The following is a 23164-nucleotide window of genomic DNA, read 5'->3' on the forward strand; positions in this document are numbered from 1 at the left end:
ATGAAATCTCATGTTCTTGCTCTTCTTAAAACCGTTTTGCAAAAAAACACGTGCAAAGAGCTCTCAAGAATCCATTTTGGAGGATTGTGATTGATTTCCTTCATGGTTTTTCATGAAATCTTCGCCAATAGGGTCATTTTTGCCTATCCATGGGATTTGAAACAATGAAAATGTATTTTTCTTGTTTAAAAACATGATTTTCAACTCCTTCCAAGGGCACATTTTTGAGAAAATCATAAAAAATTATCATTCTTTGCTCACATTTTGGTCAAAGGAAGAATCGATTTGGCATTTTTGGTGATTTACATTGCATTGTGGCTCATGTTTTGGTGTTTGAGAGCCAAAACGGTTTCATTGCTCACCTTGGAGAATCACATTTTTAATAAAAACATCCCATTTGCATGTGTTTACCAAAACATTGGGATCTTGAGCTTTTCTAGGGCACATTTTTTCCATTGGCCTTTGAAAACATCTCTTTTGCTGCCTTCTATGGATTCTCCTTGCAAAGCTTGAAAGAGTCCAAGTTTTTTGAAGAAATTTTCAAATTTGGAGCTTTTCCCTCAATCATTTTTGGCACATAATCCTCATGTAAGTGGACATATTCTTTCTTGCTATTTAATTTGTGTTTATCTTGCTGGTTTTATGCACATTATTGCCACTTGTTGAAATTGATGTGATGGAAATTGTATTTTTCCTTTAAAAATGAAGAAATGGTTTGTTTTCATATTTTTGGGTTTTCCCCAAACTCCAAATTCAAAATTGCATATTGAAGTGCTTTGATTGTTGACATGTTTGAGTCATTTGCCAAAGGTACATTTTTCTTTTTAAGTTTTTGTGTTTTGTGTGCTAGCTTTCTGGTTTTCTCCACTTAGAAGTTACAAGTTATTTTCCAAGAACTTGTTCATCTTCCATTTCATGCGAAAACATCATCACATTCCATTTCCATCTTCCATGTCACAACATTTTGCATCTCATCCGTCAAATGCGATTACATGTTTTACATCTCATTCACCATCTGCATATGCATGTAATCTCATTTCCCACTTCCATTTTTACTTATCTCATTTTCTGTATCCACTCGCACGACATGATTACATGAAAAATCTTACATGTAATTGCATCTCCAAAACCCCTTTTTGACTTAAAGTCACTTTTTGAAAAGTCAAAAAATGTCATATGCATGTTTTCCCATGTACTTTGACTTCACTTTTCCACCAAGATGACTATAAAGTTTATTTCACCTCAAGCTACATTTCATTTTCATCTCTCCATATGCACTCATGCCTCCATGAGCAAATACAGGTTTTTCCCCAATACATGTCTTTCCAAATTCCGCATCTCATCCATTATCTGCACTTAGATGTAAAGTTCATCCTCCATCTACATCTACATCTCATCTCACTTTACATCCCTTATTAAATGTTGCACTTACATGTAATACATTTTCCATGTAATAACGTCTTGAAAACCTGTCACATTTTTTAAAATCAGCAATCTTCATTTGTGTGCATTCCCATGCATTCCACTTTCACAGATATCCATTTCCTTTCTTTTCATTCCATCTTCCATTTTTAACCTTCATAACATTTTCATTCCACCTTCCATTTTCATTCACATTTCATCTCCATTCATTGTGTATGTGTATGATTTCTCTTTGAGATCATTTCATTGGATCTACTCAGTTTCTAATCTGTATTCAAACCTTTGTTACTGATCAAGAATCAACTTGTATGGCAATTCCCTATGATGATGTGCTTATGTTTTGAAATTTCTATGTTGCAGCATAAGCGCAAGAGATGCCCTCACCATCAAAATCTAAAGGCAAGATGAAATATCAATTTGATAAAGAGTTGGCTCATGCAACTCCATCAATAGTTGCATCTATTCTTAACAACGTACTGGACACAACGATCGTCATGTAGATATGGCTGATTTTCTGCAAAGAGTAGAAACTCCTGGTGGCCACGAGATGAAGCGCATCAAGAGAAGTCACATTTACTTGGTATCTGCATTTCCTATGGCTGCCATAGAACTTGATTTCGTTCTTGGATGTGCAAGATGTTTGAGCCCAAAATCTAAAACAATCAAGGATGTTGATGGCAAGGTTATCATTAGTCTTGATCTTGAGGTTATTGAACAAATCTTCAAGGTACCACATAATGCAGAGTGTGCAGATCTGACCAAAGAATCATCTTTGGAAGGCTAGAATGAGAAGAAAGAAGATTATCAGAAGTACATTAATCAATACTGGTTAGATAATAAAAGAAACAACTTCTCAAGATGGCCAAAGACCATTCACAGGTCTAACGTCAAACAAGAATACAAAGACCTTATCATTCTTCTCAGCAAAGTTTGCAATCTTAAAGATTCCACTAATTTTGAGCCATGGATATACAAATTCATCTTCCAAATCATGGAAAACAAAGAGCACATCTTTTGGGGAGAGTTGATTAGCATTTCACTCTACCAACAGTTGCTCAACATAGGGACTTCAACACCTTTTTACATGAGCTCCTACCTTGTCTACATTGCTGCTTCCATGGGATCTTTCTTTGGTCTTTCAACTAAAGGAGATTGTCTTCAGATTCCAGTTTCGGATTACTATGATCAAATTACTCTGGCTAATAGTAAATTCCATTACAAAAGAGTCCAAGATGTTTTCTTTGGACGTTTCCGGTGCTCGTTCGATAGACAGTTATCTATCAAGAGGGTATTAGATGAAGCCTAGGAAAAGGTAAATCAATATGGTTGTATCTTTATCCAATTTCCAACTTTTACATATTTGAGAGTTGGGTACTTTAAAGGAGAGTCGTATACCTTACTTAGGTATGCTATTGATAGAATCATCCCAATCGAGTTAGCCAGACAACTCATGGAAGTGCAGTGTAATCATCATACTTTGCATAGACCTAGTTTTGGTATCACTTCTGTCAAACCTTTGACAATTGGTAATTATTCAATCAAATTTGTGCATAAAGCAAAAAATATGGAAGCAAAATTGCAGTTAATTACTTTGAAGAAGTTTAAAGCCAGATTTAACTTTGATTATTGAGAAATGAATTCTCAAATCAAGAGGGATTTCACACATGTTCATCATATTGAGGATGTCTAGATTGATATGAGAACTGAGTTGGATATAATGAAGATGGACTACTGCAAATTAACTTTGCAGCAGATAATCGATCTTAACATGCTGGAGATCTCTTCAGATTTCCAAATTGAAGATGATGGCAACATCCTTGATCCGTAATTTCATCAAGATGGTTTCAATAAAAGGTGTCATTTTCCCATTCAATGGCAACAGAAAGAGGGTACATCTCTCTTGGATAAATTTCAATTCATTTTGGCCAACACCAAGTGGCTGAAAATTAAAGGCCTAAAAAGGATTAATCCTAAATTGGGTTTGGATTGTGGAAGCTTTGGCCCTCCTGGAAGGAAGTCATAGCTAGAGAATGCAGGAAAAGATAGAGCTTCTTCTTCTGATGTGAAGAATTCCCTCAAATTCAAGTTAAAGGGCGGAAACAGATCTAAATCATCTCAGATCTCTGAACCAGTTCAAGAATCAAAGGAAGAATTAGAGGAGGAATTGGAGACAGAATCAGATGAAGAAGATGAGGAGGAAGAAGAGGAAGTCATGATCATATCTCTCCCAAGGCCTGCACAAGCTCATGCACCATCCATGCATGAAGAGCATTTTCTAGATGAGATAGATGATGATGTGGATCCATTTTCCACTATTTTCACACCTATTCCAGTTTCTGAAGTCAATACAATGGCTCTTCTTATTTCTTTTGTCGTTCCTCTCATCCTGGCAAATGAACAATATGAGCATTTGGGAAGCATGTTTGAGGATTTTCCAACTCTTACAAATGGTCAATACATCTTTGACGGGTTTTGAGCTTTTTATGACGGAATCATCTCATCATGCTCCTATGAATTCAGCTATGAAAACTAAATCTCGTTCAATCACGATGGAGATACAATTTGGATCAATGTCAATGGTCTCCACTGTACTTGTTTCCACAGATGAAAGTTTCAGCTTGCTTGCATGATTGAGCAGGATCACAACAAAAAGAAGAAAAGTGGTTGTACCTCTGGATAATCTCCCTATCAAGAAAACTAAGTCCAAATCTTTGAAAGATAAGATTGTTTCAAGGATCTTGGTTCACTCGAATAAAACCAAATTTGTAGAAGTTGTTGAGCCATTGGTGGACAAGTGTTGAAGAACGTATCAAGATGCTCCAGATGCATTAGTAAACGTATCAAAAAGCAATCATGAATTATGGGAGAAGAAGAATCAACTCAAACAAGAAGCTACTATTTTGAATGAGGTCATCCGACAACAATCTTCTCAAAGTGTTGTTATGTCTTAGATATCCAAGGCAAAAAAGCTATTTGAAGCCGCCAAGTCATGGATAGGAGAAATCATCTCTGAAGGAGTTAGAGCCATCACCAAAACATTTGCAATTCTTAGGTGTATCAAAGAGATGAATGAAATGGAGCAAAACTTGATCTCTTCTTTGACTCGAGAAGTAGATGATTTGAAAGAAATCCTCAATGATTGGGATGAAATTGCAAAATTTGATCTAGATGCCTTGGTCTCATGTGACATTCTTCTGTCACATGAAATGTTCTTCAGATTTCAAGGACTTATGGGCTACAAAGAAGAAACATTGAGGAAGCTGATTACAAAGTTGCAAGCAGCCCTTGGAGATTGCCAAATAGTAGAAACAAATTACTTGTGATTTGGAACAAATCGGATGTCAGGTTCTTAATGAACATGGTAATCTGATTGCAGTTAAAAGGACAACTTCAGAATAAACAATCGGGATCAATGCTGATTTAGATTCAGAAGACTTTAGTTCTCACACGATGAACAAGTTTGTCTTGTATAAATCTTTGACAAAGCACTTGTTAGATTCTTTGGGGACAAATTTCAAGGTTGTACAATCAACAAATGTAGATGCAATGAGGATAGAAGTCAAATCAAAGACAATGGAGATTGTTGATCTTCCTATAGTGCATGATGTTATCATCAAGTTCAAGGCACTGAAAAACAATGTTTAAGATTATTATTTTTGTTTTTATTTCTGTTTATAAGTCTAAGAGGATGCATTGCATGAAAAGATGTAATTACATGTAATGCGAGTTGCATGTGTAGTTGCATGTAACCCAACAATTTCTCTTTTAGTTAGACTAGGTCAAAGTTGGTTGAGTTACTTCCACCTTTTCCTCCATCTTTTTGTCAACTCTTGTGCCTATATAAAGAAGTGTCCCCCTCATTATAAAATAATCTTTTATCTTATATTGTATGCAAGAGAGCCTTGGAGAAATTGTGCTAGCAGAACTTTGTTTGTGTAGCACTATTTTGAGAGAGGTGAATACAAAGGAGCAATTTAGACTTAACTTTGATTGAGTGAGATTGTTACTTGTGTGAATTAGAAGCTTTGTTTGTAATTCGCATGCATTATCTTTGATTCGTGTTATCTTGCGTTCTTCATAATTGAATACAAAATAGTTAGGAAGCAATTGGAGCCGGAGCTTTGGCTAGGAGCAATTATGAAAATATATAGCTAGAAGCTTTGTCTATAGCTTATATTTCTTTCTTAATTCGCAAAATAGTTAAAATATCTTTACTTTAGAAGTCTTTGTGCCCTTTTAGTAAAGTTTTTTCCATATAGAAGTACGATCGGACTTGGAGCAAAACCAGTACACTTTCAGCTAACCTTTGAGTTAGTGTTAGTTTATCGGTATCACCATTTCCACCTTTAGATAGAAGACCTTGCCCATTACTCGCTCCACGAGTAAGTGGATTCTTTTTTGAAAGTTAAGAAGAAAGAGTATTGGTAACACTCCTTTTACAATATCTCTCGGCTTCTTGCTTACCTCGAGTTGATCCAAATAATGGTGAGAAGGGGGAGCCTTCCCTTTATGGTAGAAGAGACTCTGTCTCACACGCTGTGGATGATCATCCTATTTTGCTACTGGATTTTTACCCAAAACTATCGGTTGCAAAATATCCACCCAACAGTCAACAAGGACTGCAATGTGATGAAATTTGAGGCAAACATCGTGATGCCTAGACGAGCTAACTCCCTACCTCCTGTGTAGTCCCTCATTGTGCTAAGGACGAATTAATGATTATAGGTAAACTTGCATATGTGTTTTGCCCTTTCTACACATGATTTGACCCACTCAAGCTTGCCAATTTCCTCCAACAAGAGGTCAAGGCAACGTGCCACACAAGGAGACCAAAATATGGTGGGGTGCCTCTGCATCAAAAGTTTACCTACAACAATTTTAAATTAATTAGAAATCCAAACATGTTAGGAAATTTAGAATTAGAAAAAGTTCAAAATTCAAATAAATTTATTTTCAAAACTTGAGAAGTTAAAAGTTTACTTGCAGCAACATAACTTGTTGCATTATTGGTCACCACCTATGATGGAGCCTAAAACTTAGTCTCCAATTTTATTTGTGAAAAGTGAGAAAAGATGGAAAATTAGTATTAGAAACTAAGAATTGGACATTCTTTGTATCACATGCAGTTTTAGATTGTATTCATTCAATCAGCTAATTATGCTCATCTCTACCAAAACTATGAGGGATCTAGCGGATAGTATTTTCGAAGCTATGTAAGCCAAGAATTGTATTTAAACTATTTACAGCCTAAAAAAGGAATCATGTTTGGGCATATATATCAGTTGTGTTTAAGTTTGTATTGACTCGTGTAACTCTATGTAGAATATAAACAGCTGATGTTAATATTGGGATCATCTCAAAGATGAGACCTGAAGCAGCAGAGAAAACACATTTGGAACCATACAGACAGGATAATATGAATCAAAGAAATGAGTTGCATTAGTTCTCAGGAAAGAACAATAACAATATCATCATCCTTAAAGACACAATACTAAATTAAACTGCCATTAGTGGTAGTGTGTTTCAAAGACTGATCAAAGTTATACAACCACATCAGCGAAGGTCAAAGATTAATATTCAACAGGAGTAGACAGTATTTGAGAAGATGGACAAGATTGCATGCATAAATTACAAGTGGAACGCTTGGCTGTAGCTCTGCAAAAATTCTGAACAATGGCTCCATGAATACAAGGTTCTTCCTTCCAGAACTCATCCGCATCTGCAAACAAACTCATTTGAGTGATATATGCATCTGAACTTGATACGGTGGTACAACAATTTCAGGAACCCATGATAAAAAAATTGCAAATAGTGCCTTCTATTTACTGAAGTGCACGGAGACCATTTGAAGTTTTACATCACAAATGGAGCCGTTGGAATCCACAGTTGAAGGATATATTAAGATGATGTGAGAACATGAGTATATAGTGATTGGAAGAATATCCTTCCCAAGAATTCCAAAACGATGTTACAAAGAGTTGAATCATGCCCACAATGATGTCTTTGTCATCTATAGAATATTGCGACCAAAATTTTGAACAAAGAGTAGTGATGGTTTTATGAAATGAAGACCAATATTGATTCGGAAGCCCCATGCCATATTTTCATCCAGCATCCCGTACAAATAAGATGTGGTAAATTATACAAAGCGTCATATCTTCTTTTGCCAGCACATTGAAAAATAATATTTAGGAGTTTTGGAGGCAAATTAAGTCTTTGATTAATAAAGATGCATGTTTGAGATAACCTATATCATCGAACCGTATAGGGGGCATTATAAATCATTAATTCCAAGTTTAAAACTTTATTTAGAAAATCATGATTAGTAAAGGGTTATATTATAAAGTCACGCCCAAGCTTAAAAGTCATGTTAGTTCTCTTTTTAGGATATAAAAGGAGATTCATTACAAGGAAACAAAGGGGGAACTATCACATTCAACCAAAAGCAATTTATATCTACTTGTGTGGAGGAATAAGGGCTATAATATGACTTTGTAATATAAATTCAATTATTTTATTTTTATAATAAAATAAAATGTCTTTTGTTTATTTTTAAATGGCATGGAGATTTAAACTGTAGCTGAATCGTCTTTTGTAATTATTTTTTAGAATTCTATATATAATTTTTATGTCAGATAAGTGGACATGGTCATTTAGCATTTTAAATTTGATCATCACCGATATTGTGAAATATTAAAATATTTCCGTATCTATGTCCAGTTTGTCTCCCTATCAGAGGAGTTAAAGCTCAATCTGGACTAATTTAAGATTGCATAATATTTGGTCTGTCACATCTTGATTATTTAATTGTTGGCAATATAAGTGCATAAGAACTTTATAAAGTTGTACGTGAAAATTCACTAAAGTTGACTCGATTGCTCGGATGAGTAGAGGCACTAATCTTTAAATTATTGAAGTCAGAAAATCTATATATAACAACCTACAAGCATCAAATCCATTATTAACAAACCATATAAAAAACATTCAATTATTTTAAGTACTCAACATTCAATTTCAGTTTCATTGAGTTCAAGGACCTTGCTAGTCGGAGAACTCCAAAGCTTAAATTTTCTTTAGAAAAGCTCTAAACCAAGTGATTAGGTTCGAGGAGAAGGTTTACTCGCCTAGGTGTAGCGAAGCCTGAAGTTCAAGGGAATCGAGAAGTATTCTTGTTTCTTGGCCAGAACTGATTGTGGAATCCTATCAGAGAAGTGGCAAGGTCTTGGATTTCCAATATTTTTTATATGAGCAGAATCATCAATAGATTTGAGGAACATGGCATATCCTACAAAACAATGAATTTATCATGGATCATCAACAAATTAGCAATGAACAAATCAAAAATTTAATTATTCAATCACAACTCACAATGTATGTAGGAAAGTAGAATGATCAATCACCTCTACACAAAACAAGAAGATTGAGGAGTGTAATATTCCTCCTATCCATCAACCATCAGTCATGATGGTGCAACCCTTTTCGATCCACTCCTTTTGGTGGTCCTCAAGCTCAACCTTCATATACTCTACCATTTCATCTAAGAGGTATCCACTCAACTTAGCCTCAGCTGGGGCTTTAAACCCCAGGTCACAAATAACAACCACATCTATCATGTTTTGCGAATAAGGAGTCCTATCACAAATAGATAATGATTAGAAATTTAGATGACAAATCATTATGTGAGCTTGTAAAGTGAATCTACAAGTAATCAATGAATCATAAAACAAGTAGATATAATTAAAATTTTACTTTAACCTTAAAGAAAACAAAAAAAAAAGAATGAATTACCTAGCTGCAATAAATGGAATGTTGCAAAAGTACCAAAATTTGCAAATTTATTTCCTGTCAGCGTCATGAATCTCCTTGTTCAAACCCATGCCCTCAGGCATGGGTTGTGAGCCAAGAGTCGTGCGGGCACAAAGTAACTATCCAATCTATTCTTCCGCACTCTAGGCCGCAATAGGTTGGACTCAATCTGACTATAAGAATGAGTAGCACTAGCATCAACACTAGCACAAGCACTGGAACTAAGACGAAAAGGAGGCCTAGAAGAACCCTCTCCAACACAACCTACGGATGCAGATGTAGATGCGGCTACAAGAGCATGGGAGCCAATAGCCCTTAACCCTTCGAGTTGCTTTTTTTTATTTAATTTCTCTTGTTCATATTTTTTTAATGCCACTAAACAAGTGAGTTCTGCCTCAACAATTTGTTGAGTGCATATTGTAATATCATGTCCAGGTATAGCAACAATGTGGTATTTGAATCTATAAATACCACTAGAATTTATATCTTTACAAAACATACATTTCGTTTGAAATTTTGTTCTTCCAGGAAAGTCTTCAGTATATTTCCAACATTCATCTTTTTTGCCCATTGTGAAAAATGAAAGTTAAAGGCTGTTGCAATAAGAAAGTTCAAGTAAAACCTCAAAGTTTCAAACTAATAAACAAAACAACAAAGCCTACTTTGCAATTTAGTAAAATTAAAAACATTCAAGATTTGCATATGAAAACTGAAAAAATTTAACAAAAGATGAATAATACGCTAACATGCAAAAAAAAATCAACACTTACCTCTTGCAAATGAGTTGAGTGTTGCTATTGACTCCTTAATGCTCCCAATACAATATTATGGCCTCCCCAAATGGACTATTGATCTCTTTGGTGCCCATTAAAAGTTAAAAGAAAGAGGAAAGGCAAAAAAAATTTAAAAACATGTATTTTTATTAAAAAAATTGACTTCACTTTTTGGCTACCCACGCAACCGATTCCTAGAGGTGATCCATGCGATTTTTTGCATGAATCGATTCATGTCAAGAAAATTGGCGATCTAATTCACCGACTCCAAAAAAATCGGCAGCCATGAATCAAATCACCAAACCAGCGATTCTGGCAATTTTGTGGCGATTTTCGTTACTGTGGGGAGGATAATTGTAAAGAGTTGGGTAGTGAAGAATACTGTAGGGTGAACAAAGAGGAAGAATTCATCGGAGAAACAAGAAGCCAATTTGGGGACTTAACTCTAACCCCACAAACCAAAGCAAAGGGAACCTGAAGGAAGGAGGGAGAAGATGTCAAGGGTAGAGATGCAGGGGAATGTGGTAGGGAGGACCATTGTAAAGAGTTTGACAGTGAAGAATATTGTGGGGTGAATAGAGAGGAAGATTTCACTGAGGAAATGATAAGTCAATTTGGGAACTTAACTCTAACCCTGTGAACCAAAGTGAGGGGAACCCGAAGGAGGGAGAAGAGGTCGAGGGTAGACGAGTGAGGAATGTTGGTGCTGCTACAAGTGTTGGAGGGACATTGGGGCATGGGAATCAAAGTAGTCTTCCAAGCTCGAAAATTTTCAGTTCAGGGATACCAAACTTGGGAATACCAACACAACTAGTAACCTGAACAGTTACAATGACACAAGAAAAAAATACCTAAGTTTACAGGTAACTAGAAAGAGGACCTTGTACAATACTATAAAACATGCAAAACAATCTAGACGACCAATAGAGTAATAGGCCATGATGAGTGGATAAAATATTTTCTAGCAGTGTCGCATGAAGTACTCATCAACTAGCACTCTAACATAGATCAAACATAAAACTCTACATGGACAAACCTTAAGAAGGAATTTTAGACTGAATTTCGATTACTCACCAATGATAACAAGTGTTTTACCAAAATCTACAATACTAAACAAGCGAAGGATGAAACTGTCCGAGGGTACAGCTAGCGACTAAGGAGTTGGTTGGAAAAACGGAAAGGCCACTAGTGGATGGGCATAAAAAACATTGGTTCATTGAAGAATTAAAAACCTTCCCTTAGGAGAAAGATGAAGATCGTACCATCGCTATTTGAAGAGTGAAAGTAAAATGGCGAAGAAAAAGGAAAACAAATCATCTGTCGACAACAACAATTCTTTAGATGAGAGGAGTGAGGAAGAATCAAATAAGAAAATTCAATCCCTATAGAAAGACATGCTACACATAATGAGAGAATTTAAAACAATGAAGGGTACCACCAGATGGAACAAGGATAGCGACCTATGGTGTACAAAATGCAAGGAGGCCACACAAAGGGTGCAGGCCCAAAGAAATTGTTCTATGACATTTGCCAAATAATGGGTCATTCCACAAAGGAATGCCTAGATAATATGAAATACAAAATCAACAAGTCTTGCTGACACAAGAACCGTCCACCTCAACAGGGACAACGAACATACAACCCACCAATACTATGACATCATTTGGCGGTTATTAGAACAACCGATGAGGAGGAAGCGACAATAATAACAATAGCACCAATAACAACAATAGTGGGGGCCGAAGTGGCATGTAGCCAATGGGGACATTGTGCGAGAGATTTCCCACGAGAGACAACACCACAATTCCTCTATAGGTGGTGTGGTCTAGGAGACTGTAATGTGCCCTTTTTGGGCCAATCATGATCAATACTTCTTTAATCGTGATGTTCATAATAGTAATTCCAATTATCAAATGATATTATTATTCGGATTTACAGCCAAAGGATATAGATATTATCAAGGTTGCCTAGACATCATCCATAGACTCCCTAAAATTTTATAGGTCCAAGTCTGTTTCACAAAGATTTACTAAGTGTTTATTGGGATAAGATCCATTAGATTGGATTTATACAAGCTCCTCCTTAGTAACACTTAAGTCTTCCCATATCATCGATTGTATTGTATATGAGTGTTCATAATAACCCTTTTAATTATCAAGGATATTAATATTGAGATTTACAGACAAAGGATATAGATGTTGTCCAAGTTGCCTAGACACCAAGGACTCCCTCGAAGTTTACATGTCCATGTCTGTTTCACGAAGATTTACAAATTGTTGACCCCTACCCACTATTGGGATAAGATCCATTGGATTGGATTTATACAAGCTCCTCCTTAGTAACACTTAAGTCTTCCCATATCATCGATTGTATTGTATATCAGTGTTCATAATAACCCTTTTAATTATCAAGGATATTAATATTGAGATTTACGATCAGAGGATATAGACGTTGTCCAAGTTGCCTAGATACCAACTAAGGACTCCCTCAAAGTTTACATGTCCATGTCCGTTTCACAAAGATTTACAGATTGTTGACCCCTATCCACTATTGGGAAACTCCTTAGCTTGGATTTATACAAGCTCCTCCTTGGTAAAATGATATACTTCTTACCTAAGATCAAGTAATAGTGACGTTGGAAGTAATTCTACAATTATTTATAGTAATCACATAAGGATATTCCTTTCCAATTTCAATTTAATACAAGTTAATTCTATTTATCCATTATTCCTAATTTAAAATATCCCTTAATAGTTATATATAGGTATAAATATTAAACATTGACCAATATTCAATTATAACATTTAGGCTTAGGCTTACATGGATGATGTCGCTAAACATGAATATATATATTTACATAAGCCAATAGCAGAGATCAAGTAATAGTGACATTATATACTTCTTACTAGAGATCAAGTAATAGACATTGGAAGTAATTCTACAATTATTTATAGTAATCACATAAGGATATTCCTTCCCAATTTCAATTTAATACAAGTTTATTCTATCTATCCATTATTCCTAATTTAAAATATCCCCTAATAGTTATATATAGGTATAAATATTAAACATCAACCAATATTCAATTATAACATTTAGGCTTTGGCTTACATGGATGATGTCGCTAAACATGAATATATACATTTACATAAGCCAATAGCATGGCCACAAACCTTGGCTATGGGCACGATGTTGATTTCGTGAGACGTGGGATGTAGCTTTCACATGTGTTATTCCCTTGTTTAACAATTGTTTCTCCTTCCTAATATTTGGCTTTATCAATACTATTTTCCCATAAACATATGCTGGTGGGTCCAATTTGTACGTCACCTTTTAGACTTTTACGATGGTAGTGTTTTTACCTTTATGTCAAGTATTATGGGGCAATCACTAAGGTGACGTCCTTTTTATATGATTGTATATCTTTCCTTTTAGTCATATATCTTCTCTTCCAACCTTTTATTACATTTGCTCCATTCTCCATATTTTTATTATCCTTTTCATTTTTGTCTTATTCCATGGTGAATGGAATATATATGAGCCATATCCACTTGTACCTAGGGGTACGACCTAGGAATCGCCCCCACCTCATCGGCTATGTGGGGTATCCCCACCTTTTCAGAAGTGTTAAATATAATACTTTGAGCAACTTCCTTTATTAGTGTAGGAGTTAGTTTATAGACTTGGTTACTTACGTGATATCAAGTTATTCAATTTAATAATTATTTTAGTTATTTAATTTATTTTTGCTTATTTAATGATTAATTAATATGGTATGTATAATTTATAATTATGCATCTAATAATCAATTAGTGATTATGTTATTTATGTAATCAATAACTTAATAAATTTATAAAATGCTTAATAAAACTAGGGATGTCCACTATAGTTTAATATTAAACTTCAATACAAGAGGGGTTATTACAGAGACCACAAGGTTGCAAATTATCCAAAGTTTGGAGTGAATTTGTTAAACATTTAAAGAGATAGTATAGAGGAAGGGGTGTCTACAATCACTCGAGGGCGAGCAAAGAAGGCCACCTATCCAAATCCAACGATGGAGAAGCAAAGGGTATGTGAAGTGAAGGAAAATATCGAGGACATGTGGGCGAAAGGAGGGAAACACACAAGATGACAAGTAACTCATTGAGAAGTCAGGCGAAACAAAACATATTGAGGCAACCGATGTAGACATAAATTCCAATAAAAACAAAAGACCTTGAAACCATGCCACAGCTACGAATGACTTTATTAAATATGATACCATCTCTAAAAGTGCCAAACCGTGTGGACAAAGGGGAAAACTCCATCAGAGCCTCACACGATCCAATGTTGTCAGCAATTAACACAAGTAGATATCCAACTATGGTCAAGATGGGCATCCTCGACAAAATCTTGACGGACACGATCATTGACAGAGGATCGTGTGCCAATGTCCTACTCAAAGAGACATGTAAGAGGCTAGGGCACCGACACTGTGGCCACCAACTTTCTGTCTCATAGGCATAGACTAGCATGAAATTAATTCTATCAGTATGCTGATGGAACAAAGGGTAATGATTGGTACCCAACTATTCATTTTGGATTTTGTGGTAATCATGTTGAAGAAGGGGTTATGACGCTATTCTCAGTAGGGGTTGGCTAGTACAAGCAAAAGTAAACCATGACTAGAAGAGAAACACCCTATCGATGGCGAGGGGTGGCAAGGAATTTACAATTAACCTAAAAACCCAAATGATGAATGAGGATCTGGCGTCTTCATCAAAGTCAGAAGCGGAGAAAAAAGTAGATGAAGGGAAGCGATGCATGTAGACCAATGAGAAAGGTATTCTTGAATTGGAAGGATGCTTAGAAGATATCTTGGACTCGATGAGTTGCTCACTCCATTAGCAAATGGAAGATTACGGGTTGTTTTAATGCAACATGCTCCAAGTGGACAAGGGGGCAAAAAAGGATTCATTTCCACCTGAGTACAAAGAGTACAAGGAGGGGAGACTTGGGTGAACGAACCTTAGCACACAAGTTTGACAAGGAAAAACTAATCACATATGAAGAGCCCTCCCTGAAGATCACAAACTAAACTAAGAATAAGAATGTAATCTAGGTATTGAAAACCCTAAATGAAATCTCTCTATGTTGATTAATGGATTAGCTCAAAGACAGAGAAATCCATGTGTTATTATGAGTATATTGTTAGTTTTTGTGAGGGAATGTACAAGGGTAATGAATAAGCATGGCCCGAGATGAAAAGAATGGAATTCGTGCAGAAGAACACAATATGAGCCATTTGCTTAGGCATTTGTGTTGTTATTCTAAATGTATTGATCTTTGCAAACAACCAATTGGTAGACCAATGCATCCAAAAGATCATAAGCAAGTACATAATCTCATCATGGTAGGCTATGCATGGACAAAAAAGACCAACAAACTCGGTCATGGTGGATTTTCTATGTCGATGGGCCACTCCCCTTCAAACAAGTCGATGAAAAGGTCACTTTTAATTCACTTGAGGCCAAAGTCAAGGCCTTCTTATAATTTCACGTGTTGCATTGTTGAATTCAATTACTTTGTCATAATTTCTTTTTCAATTATTTGCTGGAATAGGCTATGATTTCCGTGATAAAATTGCTTTCTACATTGAGTGCAAATGACATTTTCATAGGCAATTATTGTTCTTGTAGGTAATTAATTGCCCTCAAAAAATTACTCTAGAATGAATTATAAGTATTCATGATGTGTAATACTGATATCTTCTATCTATTAATTTCTTAATTCTAGTATCTAGGTAAATAGATCAGATCTAGATTTACACTACTAGATTTATTTAACGAAATAAAGCAGTAGAAAACTTAGAAAACAAAACATAGTTCATATGCTCTTCAATCAGTTCATCATTCAAAATAACTTCAGAACTTACAAGAGCTCCCAGTACACGAGAAAATGGCTCTAAAACTAGTTACAAACAAAACAACAAACCTAGAATATACTTGGTATTGCTACCTTCTCCTTTGTTGTTAATTGTTGTAAACTTTATTCTTTCTGCCCTGCTGAAAATCAGAAATGTCTTCTAGGATTTTCTCTCTCTCCCTCTCTCTCAATGTCCTTCTTGAGAAAGATTATTTTCTATTTAACCCTTAGCTTCCTTTTATATAGCAGGAAAAGTAGAGTCCTACTTGAAGTCTACTTCCATGAAGTCGAGTCCTACTTGAAGTCTATTTCTATAAAGTAGAGTCCTCCTTGAAGTATACTTCTATAAAGTAGAGTCCTCCTTGAAGTCTTCTTCTTATGTGACTACTTTAATTAGTTAGGTGGATAAAGTAGAATTCTACTTGAACTCTACTTCCTCAAAGTAGAGTCTTACTTGAACTCTACTTCTAACTTACCTTTATGAGCTACAATTATCAACACTCCCTCTTAGCGAGGAAGGTATTCACCGCCACTCCAAGCTTGTCTCGAAAGAAAACAAACTTCCCCTTTACAAAGTATTTGGTGAGTATATCTGCAACTTGTTCATCCGTTGAAACATACTGAAGCTTAATTGCTCCCTTCAAGACCTTGTCTCTGATGAAATGATATCTAATCTCAATGTGTTTTGACCTATCATGAAACACTGGATTCTCTGAGAGTTTTATGCAACTTTGATTGTCACAATTAATCACAGTAGACTCCAAATTCTAATGAAATAAACTTGTAAGAAACTTACAAAGTCAAATTGCTTCACAACTTGCCAAATTGGCTGCCATGTACTCAGCTTCAGCTAAACTGAGCGCTACTAAGGTTTGCTTCATGCTGAACCAGGAAATCATGGCTGACCCCAAACTGAAACAACACCCTAAAGTACTCTTTTGATTTGTATCACTCCCTACTCAATTTGAATCAAAATACCCTCGCAACTTTACCCCATCTCCATAGAGGTATTGCAAACCATACTCCATTGTGCTCTACAAATATCCGAGCACGTGCTTTGTTGCCATCCAATGAACCTGCCTTGGCTCTACCATATAGGTGTTTACAGCAAAACAAATGTCTGGTCGAGTGTTAATGACATCAATGAGCCAATTAATGGCCTACATTGTCTAGAATCTACCAATTTTGACTTTGAAGAATCAACCTTCTTCAAGTTGGTTACCATTGGAGTAGCCATTGATCTAGTGTTCTCCATCTTGAATCTCTTAAGGATCTGCAGTGTATGCTACCCTTATCCAAGAAAGATCTCTCTCAATCTTTGCCAAACCTCAAGCCCTAAAAAGTAATGCATCAACCCAATGTCCATCTCAAATTTTGTTACCAAATCTGACTTGTAGTCAACGATCAACCTCTCTACCCCTATAAGAATTAAGTCATCCACATAGAGCACCAAGATTAGGATATCAGATCCAACAAGCATGAAGTAGAGGTTGGAATCTGCCTCACTCTTGGTAAAACCCATGCTTTACAAATAGTTGTCAATCCTAGAGTACCATGCCCTCAGAGCTTGTTTGAGTATATACAAGGCTTTCTTAAGCCTACATACATGCGACTCTCTGTCATGTACCTCAAACCCCTATGGCTTCTCTATATATAATTCTTCCTCCATTCAGGAATGTTGTCTTGACATCCATCTGGTGAATCCTCCACCCTAACTTTGAAGCAATGGATATAACAACTCAAATAGAAGAATATCTAGCAACAGGAGGAAAGGTCTCCTCGTAGTCTACTCCCTCTTTCTGAGAGAATCCTCTGGCCATAAATCTTACTTTCTACTTCTCCACATTGACATCTATCACATGTTTGATTTTGAACAACCATGTAGAAGTCACTACTAACTTTCCCACTAGTCTTTGTACACATTTCCAAACATCATTCTTCATGATGGAGTTATGCTCCTCCACCATGGCATCTCTCCACACATGTTGGCTAGTTGCTTCCTCAAAGTTGGAAGTCTCTAAGTCTATGATGTTGGTTATCAAGGCCATATACGTCGGGAACTTCTGTGGAGGCCTACTCTCCCTGAATGTGGTTCTAGGAGCCTCAACATGTTCTCGTGCATCTCTCAAGGTCTGCTTAAACCACCTAGGCCTCCTAGATAATTCAAAAGGGTTTAATTGTCTCTCTCTTGAAGTTTGGCCCTTTCTACTAGAGGTTTGTGAACTCTTCTCACCTTTTGAATCCTCCTACAAAATATCTTCTGCAACTATCAATGGATCATGAGATCTCTTGGAGGCCAAGTTTTCTTCAAACTTGACATCCCTACTCACAACTATCCTTCGTTGTGTTTGTATGAAGACCCTGTAGGATTTTGACTCTTCACTATATCCTACAAGAACACCTTTCTCACCTGAGGGCTCCAACTTTGTCCTCTTCTCTACAGGCACATGAATATAAATTGGACAACCAAAAATCCTAAGATGTCCTATCTCTAGTTTAATCTTGGGAATGCCTCCTCTAGGGTCTTGTTCTCTAAAACCTTGTGAGGGCTCCTATTTTGTAAATATATGGTTGTGTTGCATGCTTCTACCCGTAAAAACAATGGCAAACTCTTATCATGGATCATTGCCTTTACAGAACTAATGATAGATCTGTTCTTCCTCTGTACAACCTCATTTTGTTGCGGATTGTAGGCAATTGTCTTCTCCCTTTTGATTCCTACATTCTTGTAGAAATCTTTGAACTCATTTGAGGTATACTCACCCTCGTTGTCTAATCTCAACACCTTGATCTTCTTCCCTACTAGATTATCCACTCGAGCTTTGAACTCCTTGAATAGAGTGAAGGCCTAATCTTTGGTCTTCATGAAATAGATCCAGGTCTTCCTAGAGAAATCATCAATGAAGGTGACATTATAGGATGTGTTAAGAATGTTAGTAGTTAAGTTTATTGAAACATTTGCTCAGAAGTTAGTAATATCTATATATATATATATATATATATATATAGAAAATTATAATTGTCATCACTATAATATTGCAGTGTTTCCATTCTTAAATATGTCATCATTATAATCCTTGTGCATTCGAATATATTAAAGATATCGATTGCATTTTAGATGACCATTGTTGATAATGCATTGTCAAGTAGTGACAATTAACATAAGACAAATTACTATTGATTGCTACTAACTGTCATTAGTAATCATTAATCTTATTGCAACCTTTATGTTATCAAGTGGCATCCTTTGACATGGGTTATATTATCGGGTTTAACTAATAGTCATGAATAGGTTCTAATGTATATGCATATTAAGGCATGACCACGTAGGGTCATGCCTCTACTCGGTTGTGTTTCAATATGTATATATATTAGTTCATTTTGTATCTGCATATCATATCAATAAAAGTGGCATACAGATCTCAGATCAGAATAGGATACTATTGTAATAAGAACATATAGAATAAAGAGTCTAGCATTATATAATGAAGACACCAGTCTGTTACATCATAGAAATCAGACTAAAACTAATTGATAAGTCTCCACCAACTAAGATCTATTAAACTTTACACGGTATCGGAGCCTAATTGGTAGAGAGACTATTAAATCAAATATGTCAGATAACGTAAGAGTAGAAGACAAACTTGAAGAATGTAAACTTCTTCTCATGGAGAATTCGGATTACGACGATTCTTGAAGAATTATAACTAGAATCTTTTATTGAATTAGATGTTCCAATTCCTGAAGATGAAACAAAAAAAGCCACTTGGAAAAGGTGAAACAATAAAGCTAAGAAAATCATAGTAAACTCCATAAAGGATCACATACTTCCATCCATATCAAATCTAAAGAAAGCCTTTGAAGTATTCACAACAATCAAAAATGCATTTGAAATCAACAACTCAAGCAGATTGATTACTCTAAAGAATCAACTGATGAATACTAAAATAAATAAGGGAGAAACAATCTCATCTTATTTTGTAAGGATCTCTAAAATTAAAAATCATCTAAATTCCATTGGAAACGAAGTAGAAGATCAAGAACTCTCTATATTAGCACTTAGAGGATTACCACTATCATGGGAAGCATTCACTCAAGTTGTTAGTAGACCTTCAATCCCATCCTTTGATCAACTAAAGGCTGATTGTACATCAAACGAGTCAAGATTAATCTCCAAAGGTATTGTATCAAATCAAGAGGGAGAAAATCAAGCTCTTTTCTCAACTCCAAATCATCAAGGGAAAACGAGGAAATTTAAAGGAAAGAAACATGACTATAAGAAAAAGAATAATAAGTTCAACAGAACTGATTCCTCCAAAGTTAAATTTTATAAATGTGAGAAATTTGGACATATCTTTAGTAAATGTCCTGAAAGGGAAAAAAATCTTAGCTTCATTAGCCGAAAGTAAGAAAGATGAAAATCTATTATTCTACGCTACTTTATCAAGTGAGATAAACTCAAATGAAAGTGTGTGAATAATAGATAGTGGTGCTTCCTGGCATATAATGGGATTCAAAGAAAATTTTGAAACACTTGAAAATTACAGATCTGAAGGAGTTACTATTGGAGACAACTCCACTCATCCAATCAAAGGTATTGGGACCTATTCTATTCAACCAAAGAGTAAATAAATTCATTGTTCGATAAATTAGAAGATACAGATATGCAGAATAGCGAATGACAGATGGAAATATGCAGTGAAGGATAAAGAGGAAAACATCTATCGTCTGACAAAAGAGTATTGTGTGGAGCTATTATTTTAATTTGAAGAAATACATCTCTTTACCATGGCTAATAAGGATTAATATAATTATATTAATGTAAGTCTAATTTCATTAAAAGACTCTTGGTTAGTTTCCAAAAGTTGTGACTCTTCATGTTAAAAGTCACAATCTCCTTTGTAAAGTGTATATATATGAAGAAGATTTCCCAACACATATGCAATTCCTTCCAAATAGACATAGTCGCATATCATATGCCCAATGAAAGACCAATTCTGATGAATTGAAAAGGCCTGATGAGAACAACAAGATGACGATATAATAATCCACTCTGCACACAATGTTCAACAAGATACAAGAGTAAATAAATTCACTGTTTGATAAATTACAAGATACAGATACGCAAAATAGTGAATGACAAATGGAAATATGCAGTAAAGGATAAAGAGGATAACATCTATTGTTTGACAGTAGAGTATTGTGTGGAGCCATCATTTTAATTTGAAGAAATACATCTCTTCACCGTGGCTAACAAATATTAATATAATTATATTATATGTAAGTCTAATTTCATTAAAAGACTCTTGGTTAGTTTACAAAAGATGTGACTCTTCATGTTAGAAGTCACAATGGAATGGCCTACCAAATAAAGAGTCACTGTGACTGTTTTATTTGGTAGGCCATTCCACTGTGAAAGATGTGACTATTCATGTTAGAATATCAATTCAATTATTTTATTCTTATAATAGAATAAAATGTCTTTTGTTTATTACTAAATAGCATGGAGATTTAAATTGCAGATGTCCTTTGTAATTATTTTTTAGAATTCTATATACAATTTAAATGTTGGATAAATGGACATGGTCATTTAGCATTTTGAATGCAATCATCATAGATATAGTGAAATATATAATTGTTTCCATATCTATGTTCAGTTTGTCTCCCTACCAAAGGAGTTAAAATTCAATCCAGACTAATTTAAGATTGCATAATATTTGGTCTGTTGCATCTTGATTATTAAATTTGTTGACAGTTCAAGTGCATAAGAACTTTATGAAGTTGTACATGAAAATTCACTAAAGTTGACTCTTGCCCGAATGAGCAGAGGCACTAGTCTTTTTATTATTGAAGTCAAAAAATCTATATCTTCCTACAAGCATCAAATTCATTATTAACAAACCTTATAAAAAACATTCAACTATTTCAAGTACTCAGCATTCAATTTCAGTTTCATCGAGTTCAAGGACCTTGCCAACCAGAGAACTCCAAAGCTTAAATTTGCTTTAGAAAAGCTCTGAACCAAGTGATCAGGTTCAAGGAGAAGGTCTACCCGCCTAGATGCAGTGGAGCCTGAAATGCACGGGAATCAAGGTGATTCTCGTTCGTTGGCCAAAGCTAATTGTAGAACCCTATCGGAGAAGTGGCAGGCTCTTGGATTTCCAATTTGCAGTTTTGGGAACCAACACGTCACATCCTTTTATTTATTTATTCTTTCTTGATATGATCGACAAAGTCTTGATCCTTTTGCATCTTAGTTCTTAGAAATACTTATTATTATTTATTATATATATTCTGTTTAATTATTTAATGCTATAATTATCAACTTTCTTATTAATTATAATTAATGAATTATAATTGATCTTATTATTATTTATTTAGGTATCATTTATTATTTAATTATTATTATCATTATTTTAGTTTTTTTTAATATTTTAATACTATTATATATTTTGAATTACCTTTCAGAGTAGGGGTGCCTGACAGGCAATCAAGCACAAAAAGAGACCAGAAAGTAAAAGCATTGATCCTAAATGATGAGCAGTGGACTCGGGTGCAATATGCTTTGAATTTCACGAAGCTCATCATGAGCACGATAGGGTATATTGATACTAATTTCCCATGTTTGGGTGAAATTTATGATGGCATGGACTCCGTAGTGTAGAAAATAAGAGCAGTAATAGAAATCAAGGAACATGATCCAAAGGAAACATTTGTCAAAATTGTTCAAAAGATTATCATTGACCATTGCCAAAAGATGATAACCCCTTACATGTAAGATATCTCCTTGATTTGATCTTATTTTATGCCTTTTCTACTCACTTCAATTTTGTCAAACGGTTTGTTTGCAAACTAAATACTGAGTTTTTTCTGATTCGATCTCAGTTTTCTGTTGTAGATGTTTGTGTTGTTATTTGTTGAATGACTTTCAGATTTCTTTCAATATTGAAACAGTAGATAACATAATGCTTTCATTCTAGCATAAAAACTTAAACTCTAATGACATCTGCTGATAACATATGAAATTCTTTCCATTTATAAAAATGATTTCAGACATTACAGAATAGTTTAAAATGCAAGGAAGACCTTGTTCTAACAGAAAATACAGTGGAATGGCCTACCAAATAAAACAGCTCCAATCACAAGGATAGGCTTTGAACACCTCAAACAGAAATATTATTCCTTGCAGACTCTGGATGTCTCATCCTAAGAGATTTATAAACCAGATGCAGCACCTTCTAGTTATGTACAGTGTT

The 23164-nt window shown here is 35.1% G+C and overlaps 1 protein-coding gene across 1 annotated transcript in view; it reads right to left on the reverse strand.

Annotated features, from left to right (window-relative positions):
• The window catches only part of HCF244 (NAD(P)-binding Rossmann-fold superfamily protein), a 257194-nt gene that overhangs the window by 145611 nt on the left and 88419 nt on the right, over positions 1-23164 (reverse strand). The window lies entirely within an intron of this gene.

Source organism: Cupressus sempervirens, chromosome 9, assembly GCF_028749045.1.
Source record: "Cupressus sempervirens isolate cs-2001-9-10 chromosome 9, ASM2874904v1, whole genome shotgun sequence".
Classification (NCBI taxonomy): Eukaryota; Viridiplantae; Streptophyta; class Pinopsida; order Cupressales; family Cupressaceae; genus Cupressus; species Cupressus sempervirens.